Source organism: Lissotriton helveticus, chromosome 5_1 (assembly GCF_964261635.1).
Source record: "Lissotriton helveticus chromosome 5_1, aLisHel1.1, whole genome shotgun sequence".
Taxonomy (NCBI): domain Eukaryota; kingdom Metazoa; phylum Chordata; class Amphibia; order Caudata; family Salamandridae; genus Lissotriton; species Lissotriton helveticus.
In genome coordinates, this window is record NC_136065.1 from 1,299,177,296 (window position 1) to 1,299,193,777 (window position 16,482).

Sequence of the window (16,482 nt, forward strand, 5' to 3'; positions counted from 1 at the left end):
TGGGAAGGGCACTCCTGGCACGAGAGTGGGAGACGGGAAGCATGTGCGCGTGCCATTCTAAAACTGGAACCAGCCGCAGCCAGATCCCTCCAGTCACCGAGAAACCGTCCAAAGGGGCAAAGAAATACACCACAAAAGTGAAGTGGATCCAGAAAAGCATTAAACGTGTTCACAGAGTGACGGAGCGAGAGGGTTTTCAAGTCACTGGGTACATCAACTCAATCGGTTTTATAAGGCAACTATAATCTCACGTAGGCGTATCAAGAGAGAGAGAGAGAGGACTAGTTAGCTTGTCCGAGTCCCCGTGGGATTATATGTATCATCAAAAGTGACTAGCTACATGTGACTTTATGGGTTGGACTCTGACTTGTTTTGTCAGTTGGCACCTTGTCGGTGTGATCATGAAGCCCTCACCCACCACCCTGGTTGGTGGCATGCTTCATCATCGGGCCCACCCAGTGACACCTAATGTGTCCCGGGTGTGCTATGGCGCCTGATTACAGCGGAGCTGGTATTTTTCTGAGAGTGCAGTGTTGGGGGTTAGTGAAGTGAAAATTAAAACGGCTTGGCGGGGGTCCCAGTACCCGAGGGTAAATTACATTTTAATAACTGGGCCACCGTCAGCGGTTAAAACAAGGCAGAAGGATGTTTGGTGGCTAGTTACGACCTCCTACATCCATTATGGGTCGACATGTTTCAGCCAGTGCCTTAGTATTAAATCTGGCTTTCTTCAGGACCTTTATAAAAACGTGCTGGTGCAAATTAAAAAACTGGAGTGTTATACAGACTATGTGTTACACTCGCTTAGGTGTTTTTCTAGGTGTGAGAGGGGGATTCCCTTCTCATGCATTCCTTTACATACAACATATAGGACATAGACAAAACATGTAGGGAAAGAGAGTCACTTTGCAAGTTGCTTAAAGTCATGAAAACGTGAATATGGCCGATTCTAAAGTGCATGGTGGGGAGACTAAAGTCGGCGAAAGTGTAACGGTGCTGGTGGTACCGTTAGGGTGATTATCGTCATCTAGCTTAGGCGTGGTGAGGCTAGAACACGTGCATCACGCACATACAGTGTGATATAAATGGCGTAAGAGATCTGTTCTTACGCTGGAGATTAGCAGCCGATGCTTCCTGGAGTGAATCGGCAAGAGATTGACCCTGTGGGGAGAAATGTGTGGCCACTGGGGGTTAGGAAAGAAAGAGCGCTTACCCATAGTTTCTGTCCAGGGATCGTCATACTCACAGCCGTTCTGGTCAAAGCCTGCGGTGTACCTGTGGCGCCGTCTTCACACTCCGGTAACTTGGGCGTTGGCTGCCTTGCTGTTTATATTGGCGCGTTAATTGTTATCACCTGGATTGGGGAGCAATAGTAGAAAGACTGCCCATGGAATGGAGAGGGTGACAGGAGCTTGCGCTAGGTTGGGCTAGCGTGAGCTGAGTTTAGTGCATGCGCGGTAGGGAGTTTATCGCGCATGCGTGCTAGGAGTTTATCGCGCATGTGTTGTGGGGTGTACACATGGTAGCACGACTTGAGATTTAGTGTATGCGCGATGGTGTGTCTATCGCGCATGCGTACTAGGAATTTGTCCCGCATGTGTTTTGAGATTTACGCATGATGAGTGTACAAAGTAGAGGCTATAACTTTGAAGGCCCAGGGTAGTCTGGTGCGTTGGTGGTGTAACCAATGATATTTTCCCTTGGGCAGAGTCTGACGAGCTTCTAAATATTTATGCCATAGGGTATGGTATGGGGTAGTAGTGGTTTCCAGTCAAGTGTATTAGATGTGGCGTCATCAATGTGGCGCGATCAAATTGGGTGCACGCCCTGGTGAGGGTACTGCTGGTTCTGTGTAGTCAGTTAGGCTGTGATGGTGTTCCAGGGGATGGCATCATTCAGCCCTTCTGTTTGTAGGGAGAGGCGGTAGATCCAACGCTGTTCCTTATTAAGCAGTTTTTTCTCGTTGTCATCCACATTTTCAGGGAACTGTTCTATGACAGTCCAGGTTAGATCATTGGGGGTGTGGTTGTGACTGAGGAAGTGATTAGTCAGTTTGCTAATGTTCTTTTAACACCTGATGGTGCTTCTGTGTTCTGTCACTCTGGTACGTATTTTGCGTGTGGTCGTGCCAATGTAGCGGAGGCCACAGGTGCATGTCAGGAGGTATATCACATTACATGAATTGCAATTGGTGTGACTGCGTTGGGTCCATGTTTTATTAGGTTCAAGGTCTAGGGTTTTGGTGTGTCTGGTGAGGTGACACACACTGCAGTCATTGCAGGGGTAATGGCCGGTAACTTTCGGCAGGCCCCAGGAGTTGAGGATTGTTTTGGGTTCTGGTCTGATCTGTGTTCTAGGGCGAGTGGATACCAGTTGGTCCTTTAGGTTATTGGACCTTTTATAGGCAAACCTAGGTGTGTCTCGGGCATCAACTCCCTCCTTGAGCCCCTTTCACGTTATTGTGACTACTTCCTAAACCCAGTAGTCCAACAAGGCCCCACCTACATAAAGGACACCAAACATCTCCTTCACGTCATCAACAATACACCCTTTGACACCAACACCCAACTACTGGTTGGATTGGACATCGAAAGCCTGTGTACCAGCCTCCCCCAGGACGCCACTTTACAGGTTCTCAGGGACATCCTCATGCAGACGCCATGGCCGTACCACACTCCCAGAGAATTCATCTTACAGTGTGCGACACTCGCACTCAAGGAAAATTACTTCGAATACGAAGGATCTTATTACCTACAGACCAATGGTACATCCATGGGCAGGGTTTTCGCACCCAGTGTTGCGGGGCTATATGTCCTTTATTTTGAACAAAGACATATTGCAGCTAACACCAATCCCTTTTCAAACAACATCCTGAAATGGCGTCGATATATTGACGACATCCTTGTAATCTGGCAAGGCTCTCAACTAACCCTTGACAAATTCCTCACATGGCTAAACGGCAGAGATCCATACCTCAAGTTCACAAGCACTACTAGCGCAAACCAACTAGCCTTCTTAGACCTAGACATCACGGTCAAAGAAGGGGCGCTTGTCACTACAACATACTACAAACCAACTGCCAGGAATTCCCTACTCCATTTCGAGAGCTTCCATCCTCGCCCACTCAGGGAAAACCTTCCCTACGGCAAATTCTTGCGTATACACAGAAATTGTAGCCATATAGCAGATTACAAGAGACAATCCTCCAGCCTGGCCATAAAACTCTGGGAACGTGGCTACCCCCAAGCCATCATTTCCAAAACTAAGAAAAGAGCCCACAACCAGAACAGAGATGCCCTCCTTGAGACTACGAATAAGGAACATCAAGAACAGCCAATAACCTGTGTGACAACGTACAACACGGCCTCCAACGAGGTGGCAAAGCTAATCCGCACATGCACTGAACCCAATCCGCCAGCAGACTTTGGGAGCACTTTTGAAAGCCCCTTACTTAATATCTCGCCAAAGCATCGCTAACGCGATGGCTTAGGCGGGATCTAAAAAGGGTAGGCCAATAAGACATAGATATTAATCAAACTTAAGAACTAACGATAAATAAAAAGAAATAAGAGAAAAAAACTGCAACGCTCAGTCTTGCGGTGAGTCTTTCATTGCGTATGACCGGATGGAAGGAATGAGACTATGCCTTTAAGGTGAGTGGACTACTTTGTGGCACAGGACAGTGCATCATTGAACTTTACCTCTGCATGCAACCGACACCAGTGTTGTGTTCACAAACTTGCCAGTTTTATCCACAGTCCTCAACTGAAGATGATTTTCTGAAACTGCTCCTGTTGCACCTTACATTGACATAAGGCTGCAAGCTGAGTGCATTTGAGAGGGAACATTACGTTGTGGTGTGACTCCATTTTCAGTCAATTCATGAAACAATCGGCAGATGGAAAGTGTTGTTGAAGAGATAAAGTACACTGCTAGCTAGAGTTGATCCATTCCTGCTAGCAATATGTGAGTACAGTTTCTAAAATAGCGTAGTACTGTTCCCTGTGTCAAAAGACTTTCATGATCATAATGACTTTAGTGTGCACGGTTGTTAAAATTGTTTAATGGTTTTCCGTGTTGCTGGGATGTCTCAGATATAGGCAATCGTTCTCATAGGACTCCTGTTTTCTATCTTCCTTCTTTCTCATCTTAATAATTGTTATCCTCTTTTATTTTCTTTGGAGTGTAATATTTTGGTATGCCCCACTCTTCACTCAGGGCCCGATTCACAGAATGAGGTTAAGACTAAATCCAAAACTTACTACTATTTGGTATTCACAGAATGCACTTACTACTTTCGGGATTCACAGAGTGAACTTACTACTTTCGGGATTCACAGAATGAACTTACTACTTTCGGTATTCACAGAATAGATTTAGGACTACTAACTTTACGACCGCACTCGGGCCGGAAATTCCGGCCCGGAGGCGGAGCTTCCAGCCCAGAGGCGGAGCTTCTGGTTTGGGTTTGGGCTTGCGGCCCGGAGGCGGAGCTTGCGGACCAGAGGTGGAGATTTCAGCCATGGCTAAATCCCCACCTCCGAGCCGGAAGCTTCGCCTCCGGGCCGCAAGCTCCGCCCCCAAGCCGCAAGGGACGCCTCCGGGCCGGAAACTCTGCCTCCGGGCCGAAATTTCCGGCCCGAGTGCGGACGTAAAGTTAGTAGTCTTAAATCTATTCTGTGAAAAACGAAAGTAGTAAGTTCATTCTGTGAATCCCGAAAGTAGTAAGTTCATTCTGTGAATCCCGAAAGTAGTAAGTGCATTCTGTGAATACCAAATAGTAGTAAATTGAGGATTTAGTCTTAAATTCATTCTGTGATTCAGGCCCTCAGTACTTCAGTTTTATTCACGTCATCCCCTCCTGATGAGCCGATATGTTGCGCTACTTTTCTGGGTTCAGTCGAACTTCGGGATTCCCCTCGCTTTATTATTTCTCCCCAAAAATGTAAACTCCTGCTGTTGCAATTTTTTGCGTAGCTCTTTATTGCAGCATTTCATTTTTTGAAGTCAATCATGTTTTGTTTCCTGGAAATTGTGCACATCGAGTGTTTAACCTATGCCCAATGCATTTGGGGTATCAGAGTGTAAAATGAAGTTTGCTATTAACCGTGCATGTTCATATCCCAGGTTTTCCGTGGGCTATTGCTGTGCCCAGAGAATGTGTGGACACCTCCTGACGAAAGGCTCATATTTATAGTCTGAAATGCATTTGGCAGAATGTAACAAAAATACATGCAATATAGCAGCTTCAGAAATGAGAGTATGTGGTGATTCAAATGTTCACATGTTCCACAAAGTTAGAATATGAGTATATATCCAACATATTCAGGCGATAAAGTCTGCAACAAATTAATAACAGAACCCAACATCTCCATTACGACTTTAATTTGTTTGTATATTATAATTCTCTAACCCAGACACCCCCTCCACCCCCCACCCCCGGCAATCTCTTGGATCTGAGGGTCAGATTTAAGCCATGCTGTAGCAATGGAAAGTTTACGAGTGCAGATGTAAAATAGTTAATTTCATCATACATCGGCGTTAGATTTAGGAATTATCCTATGTTTCTTGTTGCTCCTACTGTCTATCCAAGGTGTGAGAGAGATGGTCAGGGGGCCATGTTGCTAATGCTAACATTGGAAGCTGGAGACCTGTGTTGTAAACCAGGACAATTTCTTATTGCAACGGTGTAATCTTGCAAAAAAAATTGCAGGTTTTTTTAAATGTTTTTTTTAATTATTTCCTCGTGTGGGCCGCTGGTACAAATAGAAAATGTCTTGCTGGATGTTTGAAACTCATGTGCACCACAGTGATAACACTTTCTGTTGTACGACTTTTGTACAGGTGGTATGCTCTTCCATTCAATTTCCATACGAGATACAAGTCAAGTACATTTTGTGTAATTTTGTATACTATGACTATTCAGTAATGTTATAATTTAATCCAGTTCCTCCACCAGTTGTAATCATTACTCCAGCACTTGACCAAAGATACTCATGTTCGAGATGCTTTCACTGCAGAGTGGGGGTTCTCTCAGTATGCTTCTACTCCTTGAGGATAAGTTCGTTCTACATCACATTACATTAGCACGTGGTCTTCTTCTGGAATGATTAGTATTCTTTTATTTTTTGCACTTTTATAAAGCGAGAACTGAACCTGAAGGTATTATAGCGCTTTACATAAGCACCGGTTACGTTACACAAAATTACGTTCATTTTTGGTAGGCACGGGGAGATTACGGGATTTGCCCAGAATCACAGGATGTTGAGACGACGCTGAAACTCGAACCTGGTTCCTCATTTCAAATTCGGCAGCTTTGACCATTAGGCCACATCCTCTCATTACCGTGGTAGCCCTGCTCAGATCTATTAGCACCTCTGGAGGTGGAGTTTGAGGCGCGCTTTGTCTTTGGTAGGGCATTTTAATATACCTTGTTGAAAAGTGTCCCCTCCCTTGCTCTCCCGCCACGCTTACCATTTAAGACCATACCATGTGACAACCCCCAGCAGGCCTACATACCCTCTGGTTCAGGAACAAAGGTGGTGTTTACCAACAGGCGCCCTTGGATACCCATGGCATTCTGCAGGCGGTCAAGCGTGTCACTCGTTAAACTACGGAGCATGGACATTCTGCATGAGACCTGGACTAACAAAATGTTTGTACGCACCGTCCAGTGCTTCATATTAAAGGTGTGATAATGACATGTCTCGGGAAAAGTGTCCACGGAGGGCCACAGGCAGGCTTCGCAGCTCTGCAAGTGTTGTCAGATCAGAGGCGCAGTGACATCTGTGGGGATCTGAGGATTCTGCTGCCGGCAGACTACCAGCCTGGCCGGCGTGCAGAGCGGCTCAAATGTTACACGAATACTTGGCATTTAACACCGGTTCTTGCAAAATCATTAACTGACCTTAGGTAATAGCGCGCTCAATCTTTAGGGCTACGGAAGGCCGCTTTGCTAGGAAGGACACGTAACCTGAGACCTGAAAACTGAGATGTGGCTATCAGTGGAGATAATTAATGACTCCGATATCCGGTGTGGTCAACATGTTTCAGCCAGGTCTCAGTGTTAAACTGGCTTTCATCAGGACCTATGTGTGTGAATTTAAAAGGTGGTAAAAAAATAGTATCTTTAGGACCAGCTACATGGCGCACACTAAGTACCTTGGGTGGGACCCGATGATGAAGCACGCCACCAACTAGGTTGGTGGGTGAGGATCTTCATTAAAAAGCAAATGTTTTTTCCTTCAAACAAAACAGTAGTTACTACCCTGTAGCAAGTTCCCTTTCATTTATATACATTAATTGGGGAAGTGAACTAGCCCTAGTTTTTCCTCTCTCTCCTACTTGATAGTAACTATTATAGGCAGCACACAACTGTGAGAGCAGATACCTAACCAACCCGCCTACCAATATGGCGGAGAACCCCGGTCTAACTTTCACCGAAGATGAAATCTGTAAAATACTTGCAGCCCCCCCCTTACTGGCCGCATTAATTGGGGAAGTGTACTAGCCCTAGTTTTTCCTCTCCTACTTGATAGAAACTATCTTGAAATGTGGCATGCCATGACACCCATCACAACAAGCATTGTCCACCCGTTGAGTGTGAGTAGATCTGCCAAGTAAGACTTGTCAGCAATGCTAGTTGAAGACACTTCTTGTGGCATGAGACTGACTTGAACATATTTTAGCACATACCTATTCCCATCATGTACATAGGGCAATGTTGTATTCTTGTAAGAATGTAGTATTTGAGCTATGAGGGCATGGCTGGTTCACACATACCCGGTCATCTCACTTCCTATCGGGGACACAGACTCAACATGACCATTTATCAAATCTCCCTCGGTGTAAGTTTCGATGGATTCACTGACCATACCTTTTTTTAACACTTCTATACTTGGAAAGTAATAGGCAAAACACATCTGTGTGACTTTACTTTTTTTATTTACATGTGCATTCACAATGGTTGAAGACTGGCCCAGAACTTGGTCAAACAACCCCCAAATTGTATAGATGCCCAGTGGAGGGCCTGACAGAGTCCTTTAGGGGTAACATGTCCAGACACATGTTGAGGAAGAGGCAGAGTTCAGCCAGCAGGCTGATTGCAGTGTCATTGGGAACAATGCCAAAATTGGCAGGCCTTATTGAAAACCAAGGTGAGTGTAGCAGAGTCATTCATAGGACAGCTGGTATTCCAAGGCATGATGGCAAGCACAGATCCAAGCAGAAAATGTGCATTTGGCCCAGATGAATGCTACCGCTGACTTTTTTGCAGAAATGTGGATTTATCCACATCTTCAACCTCTGATGTGTCATGTGCCTCCCATGTGCGTGATGGTGTATTGTCTGGAGCACTGTGAGGCTGTGACACTTCAGGGGGTGAGAGGTGGATGTGCAAGTAGCAGCAGCATTCATCTGTTCCAAATGATAAGGCATCACTGCAGTGTTGATGAGCTGCAGGGCTTTCAAGACTCCAGCAACGTCTCTGTGGTATGCAGCCATGGCTGGCAAGTGTGAGGCCTGCATATGCTTCATGTTCTCCATGATCTTTCTCATTTCATGCAACTCCTTGGTGACATCGCTGGAGCCATTTGACTGGACAGTTGCTCTTGTCTCTGAGTCAGTACTCCAGCGATGTCAGCCATGGAATGCTGGAGAGCATAAAGCGGACTGTTGCTGCCTGTGAACGACTCTAGGCGGCCCTTAATGGGACTGAGACACCCACAGACCCCATCTAGTATGGCTGCCAGGCTGTCAAACCCCACCCGCACCATGAACAGCCATCTCCTGCTGGACCTCTACCGCACGACGTTGAAATGTTAGAAGTGGGTCTTCAAGGTCCTGGGAGACAGCTGTGGTGGTAGGTACTTGCTCCTGGGTGATTTGCGCAGGGGTGGAGCTTCCACAACGCTGCTGGATGTCCCCGCTTCCGGAGATGGGCTGCCAATGAATTTGAGCAGCTCTTGGAGGGTGTCCTGGTCGATGGTTGAGATGTCTTCAACTTCATCATTGAAGAGTGGAACAGACTGCTGCACAGGAGGTTATGTTTCCCCCTCTGCAATGTAAAGGTGGAGATGCTGTTGTATGTGTGTCTCAAGTATGGTAATGCACAATGCAGTACACAAAGATCAAAAGCATTGGGAAAAGAAGATTTCATAAATATTTGCATGTTAGGGATCAGGTTTTTCCTTGCATACATGTCAAACTAGCATTCTATTCTCTTCACCCTTGTGAGTATAGGGCAGCATGTTTTTCTATGGGCGTTGCAGTGTGGACACACAACATGACACCCATTACCCTCACCTTTCCCACCACATAATGTGTGTATGTGTGCCTTGGTTACATGGCAGTGATTTACAGTGGATTGTAAGTAATGGTAAGCCAATATAACCACCCCAACATCACAGCAAGTGATATTGGCATGGGGATGGGTGCTTAGAAATATGCACCACTAATGGACACATGGGTGATACATGTAATCCTGCTCAGGCTGATTGGTTGCCTTTGTTTGTGCAAGGATGTTTACACACATGACTGCCTATGCATTTGTTCACTGCTACTTCTGGCATTCCCCAAGGACAGGTTTCCATGCATGTCATTGTGTGAATGGCCATCTCACACCAGGACTGTGATTTCTGTACAATACTGTTTACTACATGACACTTGTAGATAGTTTGATGTGGATGACTGCATTTTGGCATATCAGGTGAAGGTGATATGTAGCAAGTTGACATGCGTATGTGCAACATTGTGAATCTTGCTGTGTGTCATACTTCACTTGACATGCACCTTGAGAGGGACTGTATGGTTCAGTGAGCATGGCACACACATAAAACATGTTTTATTTGTAATGGGACACATTCCTGATGTCCATAGTCTTTACACTGTACTTTTGGATGCATTTCCCTTCTGCTCATAATTGTACATCGTATTAGCCCTCCAGTTTGTTGAATTTGGACAATATGGAATATGCAGCTTTAAGGCACAAGGTTGCACATTTTCGATGCATGTGTTTAGGCTATAGAGACTCACAACATGATTTGTCACTTTGGGAACACATGGCTGCATCTCAGGGGCAAGCAAATGAGGCATTTTGACTGGAGAAGTTGCAGAGTGTGGCATTTGCCTCTTAGGCTCAACTCCACGCTCAGCCAAATTGTCAACACAGGGCTGCAGCTCATTGACAACAATGAGATGCAGCCCATGATGTGGTGTTGTGCCTAGGAGGCAAATGCCACACTCTGCAAACTCTCCAGTCAGTTTGCCCCTTTGCTTGTGCATGTTGCCCTTATTTTGTAGACTAAAGCATATCATTTTGGTTCTATCTTAGAATATTTTTTGGGCAGAATTCCAGGTCAGTGACACTAACATTATGTGTCTTTATATGTATTTAACGACTACTGTGACATGCCTCAATACCCTCAGGAATCAATGTGTGTGGAAATCGATCTGCAGACAATCTTGGTGCACATGGAGGGATGTTTAGTTGGGCATAAGTAACATTAGTGCCCACACCCCTATCCTCCCCAGTCTCTGGTTGTAACTCACCCAATTGCTGATATAGCTAGTCATGTTCAGCACTATCCTGTCCCTGGACTCCAACCACCGACTCCTCGTAGATGACCGCAGACACCTGTTCCTCCAAGGCATCAAAGTCCTCCTGTGGCACTGGACTCCCACCTCCGGTCTGCAGCGCTGCCTGGCGATTGTTGGCCAGTTTCTGCTTGGTCGTGCGCTTCGCATCATGCCACCGCTTCTTGCAGTAGGTCACTGTCCTCTTGTCCTCTGCTACAGCATTCAACTTGGCTTCAATGGAGTGCCATATTGCATTTTTGGTCTCCAATGACACAGCAGAGCAGACAAACAGCTGGTGTTGCTTGTCTGTCACCTCCGCAGTCAGGGTCTCATTTTCCAGCTTGCTGAACATGGTTTTCCATTTCCTCTTCCCCTGGGTCTCTGGCTGGTCTTCCTAGCTGTTTGAGGGGTTAGGGGGGTTGTTCTCTCCTGCATTACTGGGTCCAGCTTTCTCCATGATTATTCAGCTTTTTTTGGGGTGTTTTGGGAACTTTGCAGGTGCTTTGTAGTTAATTATCCCACGAAATGTGAACAAAGTGGCGTCAAGCAGATTAGTGTGCATTTTCTGATCGCTGACTGGCTGGCAGTCACTTTTTTCCATTGGAGGCAAGATTTTTATCGCCATTACACAGGTATTAATATGAACAATTCCCACCGCAATATGAAACTATCCCCTTGTAGCTTCGACCCCATGGATTGGAGGAGTCCGAATGATCAATATTTGCACGCAAGACATCTGGAAACACCCCTTGGGACTTTATGGAGGGTGGAGTAATCCCCTCCAATGTGTATTGGACCACCTCCCATACGAATTGCTTATGAATTTGTGTTTTTTAGCAACCGATTATGATTAGGTAGGAAGGAATCATGAACTTGTGATGATCGTTTTGTGTATATGGTTTGTTTTTCCCTATATGTATCTTCAAAAAAGATAAATTACTTTTTGGAGGTATGGTTTGAAGTTGGTTCGTGAGTACCAAAAATACAAAAGGAAAATGTTTAGGGACTAAGTACTTATAAGTAAGGACTAATTTACTTTTCTCTACAGGAATTTATTATGATTGATTCCCGCACATTAGTTTGTTTCTTATTCTCATATGGCATTGCACAGATGTAGTGGGATGATTAGGGCGAACCCCTATTGTTTGCTAAAGAGTACCCACAAAAGTGATGCACAATATTTATCAGGAGTAAGGGTGAATGCTGGGAGGGAGAAAGTTTGTGGTTCCCTGCAGATTCCACAATTCTCCATCACAGATATGTGACGAAAATGTGTTTTAGTCAAAGTTTGAGACTTGCAAGGGTTTGTGAATACAAAAATTCTGGTGAGAGCCACACAAGTCACCCCAACACGGATTTCCCCAGCTGTCTAGTTTTTTAAAATGTGCAAGTTTGCTACATTTCCCTAAATGCCAGCTGAACTAGGGCCTAAAATCCACATCTGCAACCTTTTTAAAAAAAAGTGTCAGTTTTGAGTGGAAAAATGTGATTTCTCCATGTTGCTTTTTGGGCTGTTTCCTGTTTCGAACACTAGGCCTATCCACACAAGTGAGGTACCATTTTTATTGGGGGACTAGTGGGAATGAGTGGAAGGATGTTTGTGTCTCCCCGTGGATTCCAGAACTTTCCATCACTGAAATATGATACAAATTCGTTGTTTTATCAAAGTTTGAGGTTTGCAAGGGATTCTGGGTAAAATAACTTGGTGGCAACCATGCAAGTCACCCGTTTCTGCATTACCCCTGGTGTCTAGTTTTTAAAAATCTGCAAGTTTGCAAGGTTTCCGTAGGTGCCAGCTGAGCTAGGGCCCCAAATCCAAAGCTACCCACTTTCCAAAAAAAGGATCTGTTTTGAGTGGGAAAATTATATGTTTCCACGTTGCATTTTGGGCTGTTTCATGTCACGGGCACTGGTCTTACCCAAGGACGTGAGGTACCATTTTTGTTGGGAGACTTGGGAAATGTTTGGTAGATAGATGTTTGTGGCTCCCCATAGATCCCAGAACTTTCCTTTTTTACCTTTTTTTATTGAGTTTGATTAAATACCCAGCATACCAATTATGGATACATTTTACAATTCATTCTGTACTAAAATGTATAAAATATAGGATCCAGCAAGTACATAAAATCAAAAGGTTCTCTAGACAGTTTATATGGTTGATGAGAGATAAAACATGAAAAGAGAACATAGATAAAGTTAAATTGTCTTTCAGTTCAACCAATGGTAGGAGTAGTTTCTGTCCTGTAACTCCAGTTCTGTAGTAGGGGTATCTCTGTTATAGTCATAATCTAGTGAATAGTCCCGCCCATGTGCGTGGACCCCGGAGCAATCAAAAATAATCTCTTACAGTGTCAAAAAATGCAGAAATGCATAGACACTTAAGAGAGAATTTAAAGACAGATAATGCAGCCAAAAAGGCTACACTGTCCAGTACTTCAACTAGAAATTCCACCATAAAATCCACAAAACAGCAAAGCCTGTACAGATTTCCCTTGCTTAACAGCAAAATCCCTCAGGAATGATAGAGAGAAGAACCTGGACAGACAAGCCCCATAGGCTGCCATTATGTGGCTTAAATAGGATACTGTGCCTTTAAGGAACCTTCCAGAACCTTCTCCCAGTATCCCAGAATGCATAGCAGGTCCAACTTAGCCTCAGTTCTTTTTGAAGGCGTAAAAAACGCCAGACCTGTAGCATTATGAACATGAATAACTCTCCACCGGGGAGGCGGGAGGGCGCTTATGACTATAACAGAGATACCCCGACTACAGAACTGGAGTTACAGGACAGAAACTACTCCTTCTGTAGTAGGGGATCTCTGTGTATAGTCATAATCTAGTGAATAGAATGGCAAGCCCATCCCCACACCAAGCGGCGGTGGAGAATAAAATAACGCCACTACTGTGCGAACAGATTCCGCAGCGAAGCCTGCCCAACCTGAGCGTCTGCCCTGGCATCAGTGTCCAGGCAGTAATGCTTAGCAAAGGTATGGACCGACTTCCAAGTGGCCGCCTTGCAGATCTCTGCAATGGGAACATTACGGAGCATAGCTGTCGTAGCAGCTTTGCCCCTGGTGGAATGAGCCTTAGGCTTGCCCCCTAAGGTCTTATTAGCTTTGCAGTAACACAACTGTATGCAGGACACAATCCACCTCGAGATGGACTGTTTAGAGGTAGCAAGACCTGTCCTGACTGAGCCATAATTGATGAACAATTGGTCTGACCTACGAATATCTTTAGTCTTATCAAGATAAAACTTCAGCACCCTCCGCACATCCAGGGAATGTAAAGACCTTTCCGCTGGAGATGAAGGATTCTGAAAGAACGTAGGCAAAGTGATAGTCTGGTTGATATGAAAATCAGAAACAACCTTGGGAAGAAATTTAGGGTGAGTACGCATAACAACCTTAACATTATGAAACACAGTATAAGGTTCTTGGCAACACAATGCCTGAATCTCACTCACCCTGCGGGCCGATGTAATGGCCACGAGGAACGCCGCCTTCCAGGACAGGTGCTGCAATAAAGCCTTATGAATGGGTTCAAAAGGCTCCTTCATCAATCTGGACAGCACCACATTCAGGTCCCATGAAGGCGAAGGAAGCCTGACAGGAGGAAACACTTTCTTCAAGCCTTCCAAAAAATCTTTGATCACAGGGAAGTCTGTGAAGGGCCTTTCCTGTAGGCAGTCAAAGCAGCCAGATGAACCTTAATGGAATGGACATTAAGGCCCGACTGCGCCAGATGTAGCAGATATGGAAGGATGACATCTTCCTTGCATGTCGTAGGGTCATAGTTCTTAGACCTACACCAGATGCAAAACCTCTTCCACTTGTAAGCATAAGAAGTCCTAGTGGAAGGACGTTTAGCCTCCTTCAGTATGTCCATACAATCCTCTGGGAGATTCAGATGGCCATATTGCACTATTTCAGGAGCCATGCCGCCAAACTCAAAGACGAGAGGTTGGGGTGCACCATCCGCCCCCCGAACTTCGTGAGAAGGTCCGGCCTGCACGGCAGCTTCATGTGAGGAAGGAGAGATCGGTGAAGCAGGTCCGTGAACCACCACTGTCTGGGCCATTCCGGGGCAATCAGAATAATTCTCGCCCTGGATTGGGACAGCTTGATGAGAACCGCCGGAATCAGGGGAATTGGTGGAAAAGCGTACAGAAAGCTGTTCGACCAGTTGATCCATAACGCGTTCCCCAGCGTCCCCGGCTGGTAGTACCTGGAGGCGAAGCCTCGGCATTTGCTGTTTTCGGCGGTGGCGAACAGATCTACGTCTGGAGTTCCCCACCTTGCGAAGACTTCTCCCAGTACTTCGTCGTTTATGACCCATTCGTGGTTTTCCTGAATGAGTCTGCTCAGTTCGTCTGCCTGAACATTCTGCACACCTGGCAGATGGGTGGCCGTTATCGACAGTCCTCGAGCCAGAAGCCAGTGCCAGATCGCCTGCGCTTCCTGCGACAGAGTGCGCGATCTCGAACCCCCCTGCTTGTTGAGGTAATACATCGTTGTCGTGTTGTCCGTCTGAACAAGCAGAGAGTTGGTCTTAAAGGACGGATGAAAGGCCTTCAGTGCCAAGTGAACAGCCCTCAGTTCCAGGAAATTGATGTGGTACGTGGACTCCGTCGGGGACCACGTCCCTTGAATTTGTAGGTCTTCGGAGTGCGCTCCCCAGCCTTGGAGAGACGCATCCGTCACGATGGTCTGTGTGGGAATGTCCTTGTGGAAGGGAACCCCTCTGAGGAGATTCTCCTTCGAGCACCACCACTTCAAAGACTGAAGAGCATGTAGAGACAGTCGTATCTTGTCGTCCCAAGAACCTCTCCTCTGGTCCCACTGATCCTCCAAGCACTCCTGCAGAGGTCTCATCTGTAGCCGTGCGTGAGGAGTGAGGAAGATGCAAGAGGCCATCGATCCCAGTAGAGAAGACACCGTCCTCACAGTCGTAGACGGAGTGTTCATGAGAGCCTGAGCCTTCCGAACGAGTGATAAACGTCGCTCTTCCGAAGGAGACACGCTTGCTGACAGCGTATTGATGGAGGCTCCCAAGTACTGGATGCACTGGACCGGAATCGGGACCGACTTGGACATGTTGATGTGCAACCCCAGCTTGTTCAAGAGAACGCACGTCTTCTGGAAGTGTGCTTGAGCTTCCGAGAAGGAGGAGGCCTTGATCAACCAATCGTCCAGGTACGGGTAGACAAACACCTTGTTCTTCCGCAGGTGTGCTGCTACCACTGCCATACATTTCGAGAATGTCCTGGGTGCAGACTTCAGCCCGAAGGGCAGCACCGTGTACTGATAGTGATTGGTGCCGACTTGAAAGCGCAGAAACTTCCTGTGTTTGCATGCAATGGGCACGTGGAAGTATGCGTCCTGTAGATCTATGGCACACATCCAATCTCCTCGTTGCAGCTGAGGGTAGATCTGATGCAACGACAGCATGCGAAACTTTTCTCTGCGAATCCACTTGTTTGCCTGTCGCAAATCCAGAATGGGCCTGAACTCGTTTTTGTCCTTCTTGCGGACAAGAAAGAACCGAGAGTAAAGACCTCTTCCTCTTTGAGACAGAGGTACGTCTTCGATCGCCCTTTTCCTTAGCAGAATGTCCGCCTCCGCCTGAAGCTCGCGCAGTTGATACTGCGAGCTGACGGGAGGAATCGATGGAGGAGGGCTGGTGAAACGTAGACTGTATCCATTGCAAACAATATTCAGCACCCACTTGTCCTGAGTAATTTTTCTCCACTCTGCCAGAAAAAATTGAACGCTTCCCCCCACCGGAGCGGGTAACGGACGAGGGGGAAGTAACCGCTCAGGGTCGAGACCCGGCCGGGCCCTTGGTCGCGGTAGAGGACTGTTGTCTACCTCTACCCCCTTGGCGTTTCTGGAAGGGCCGCCTGTACT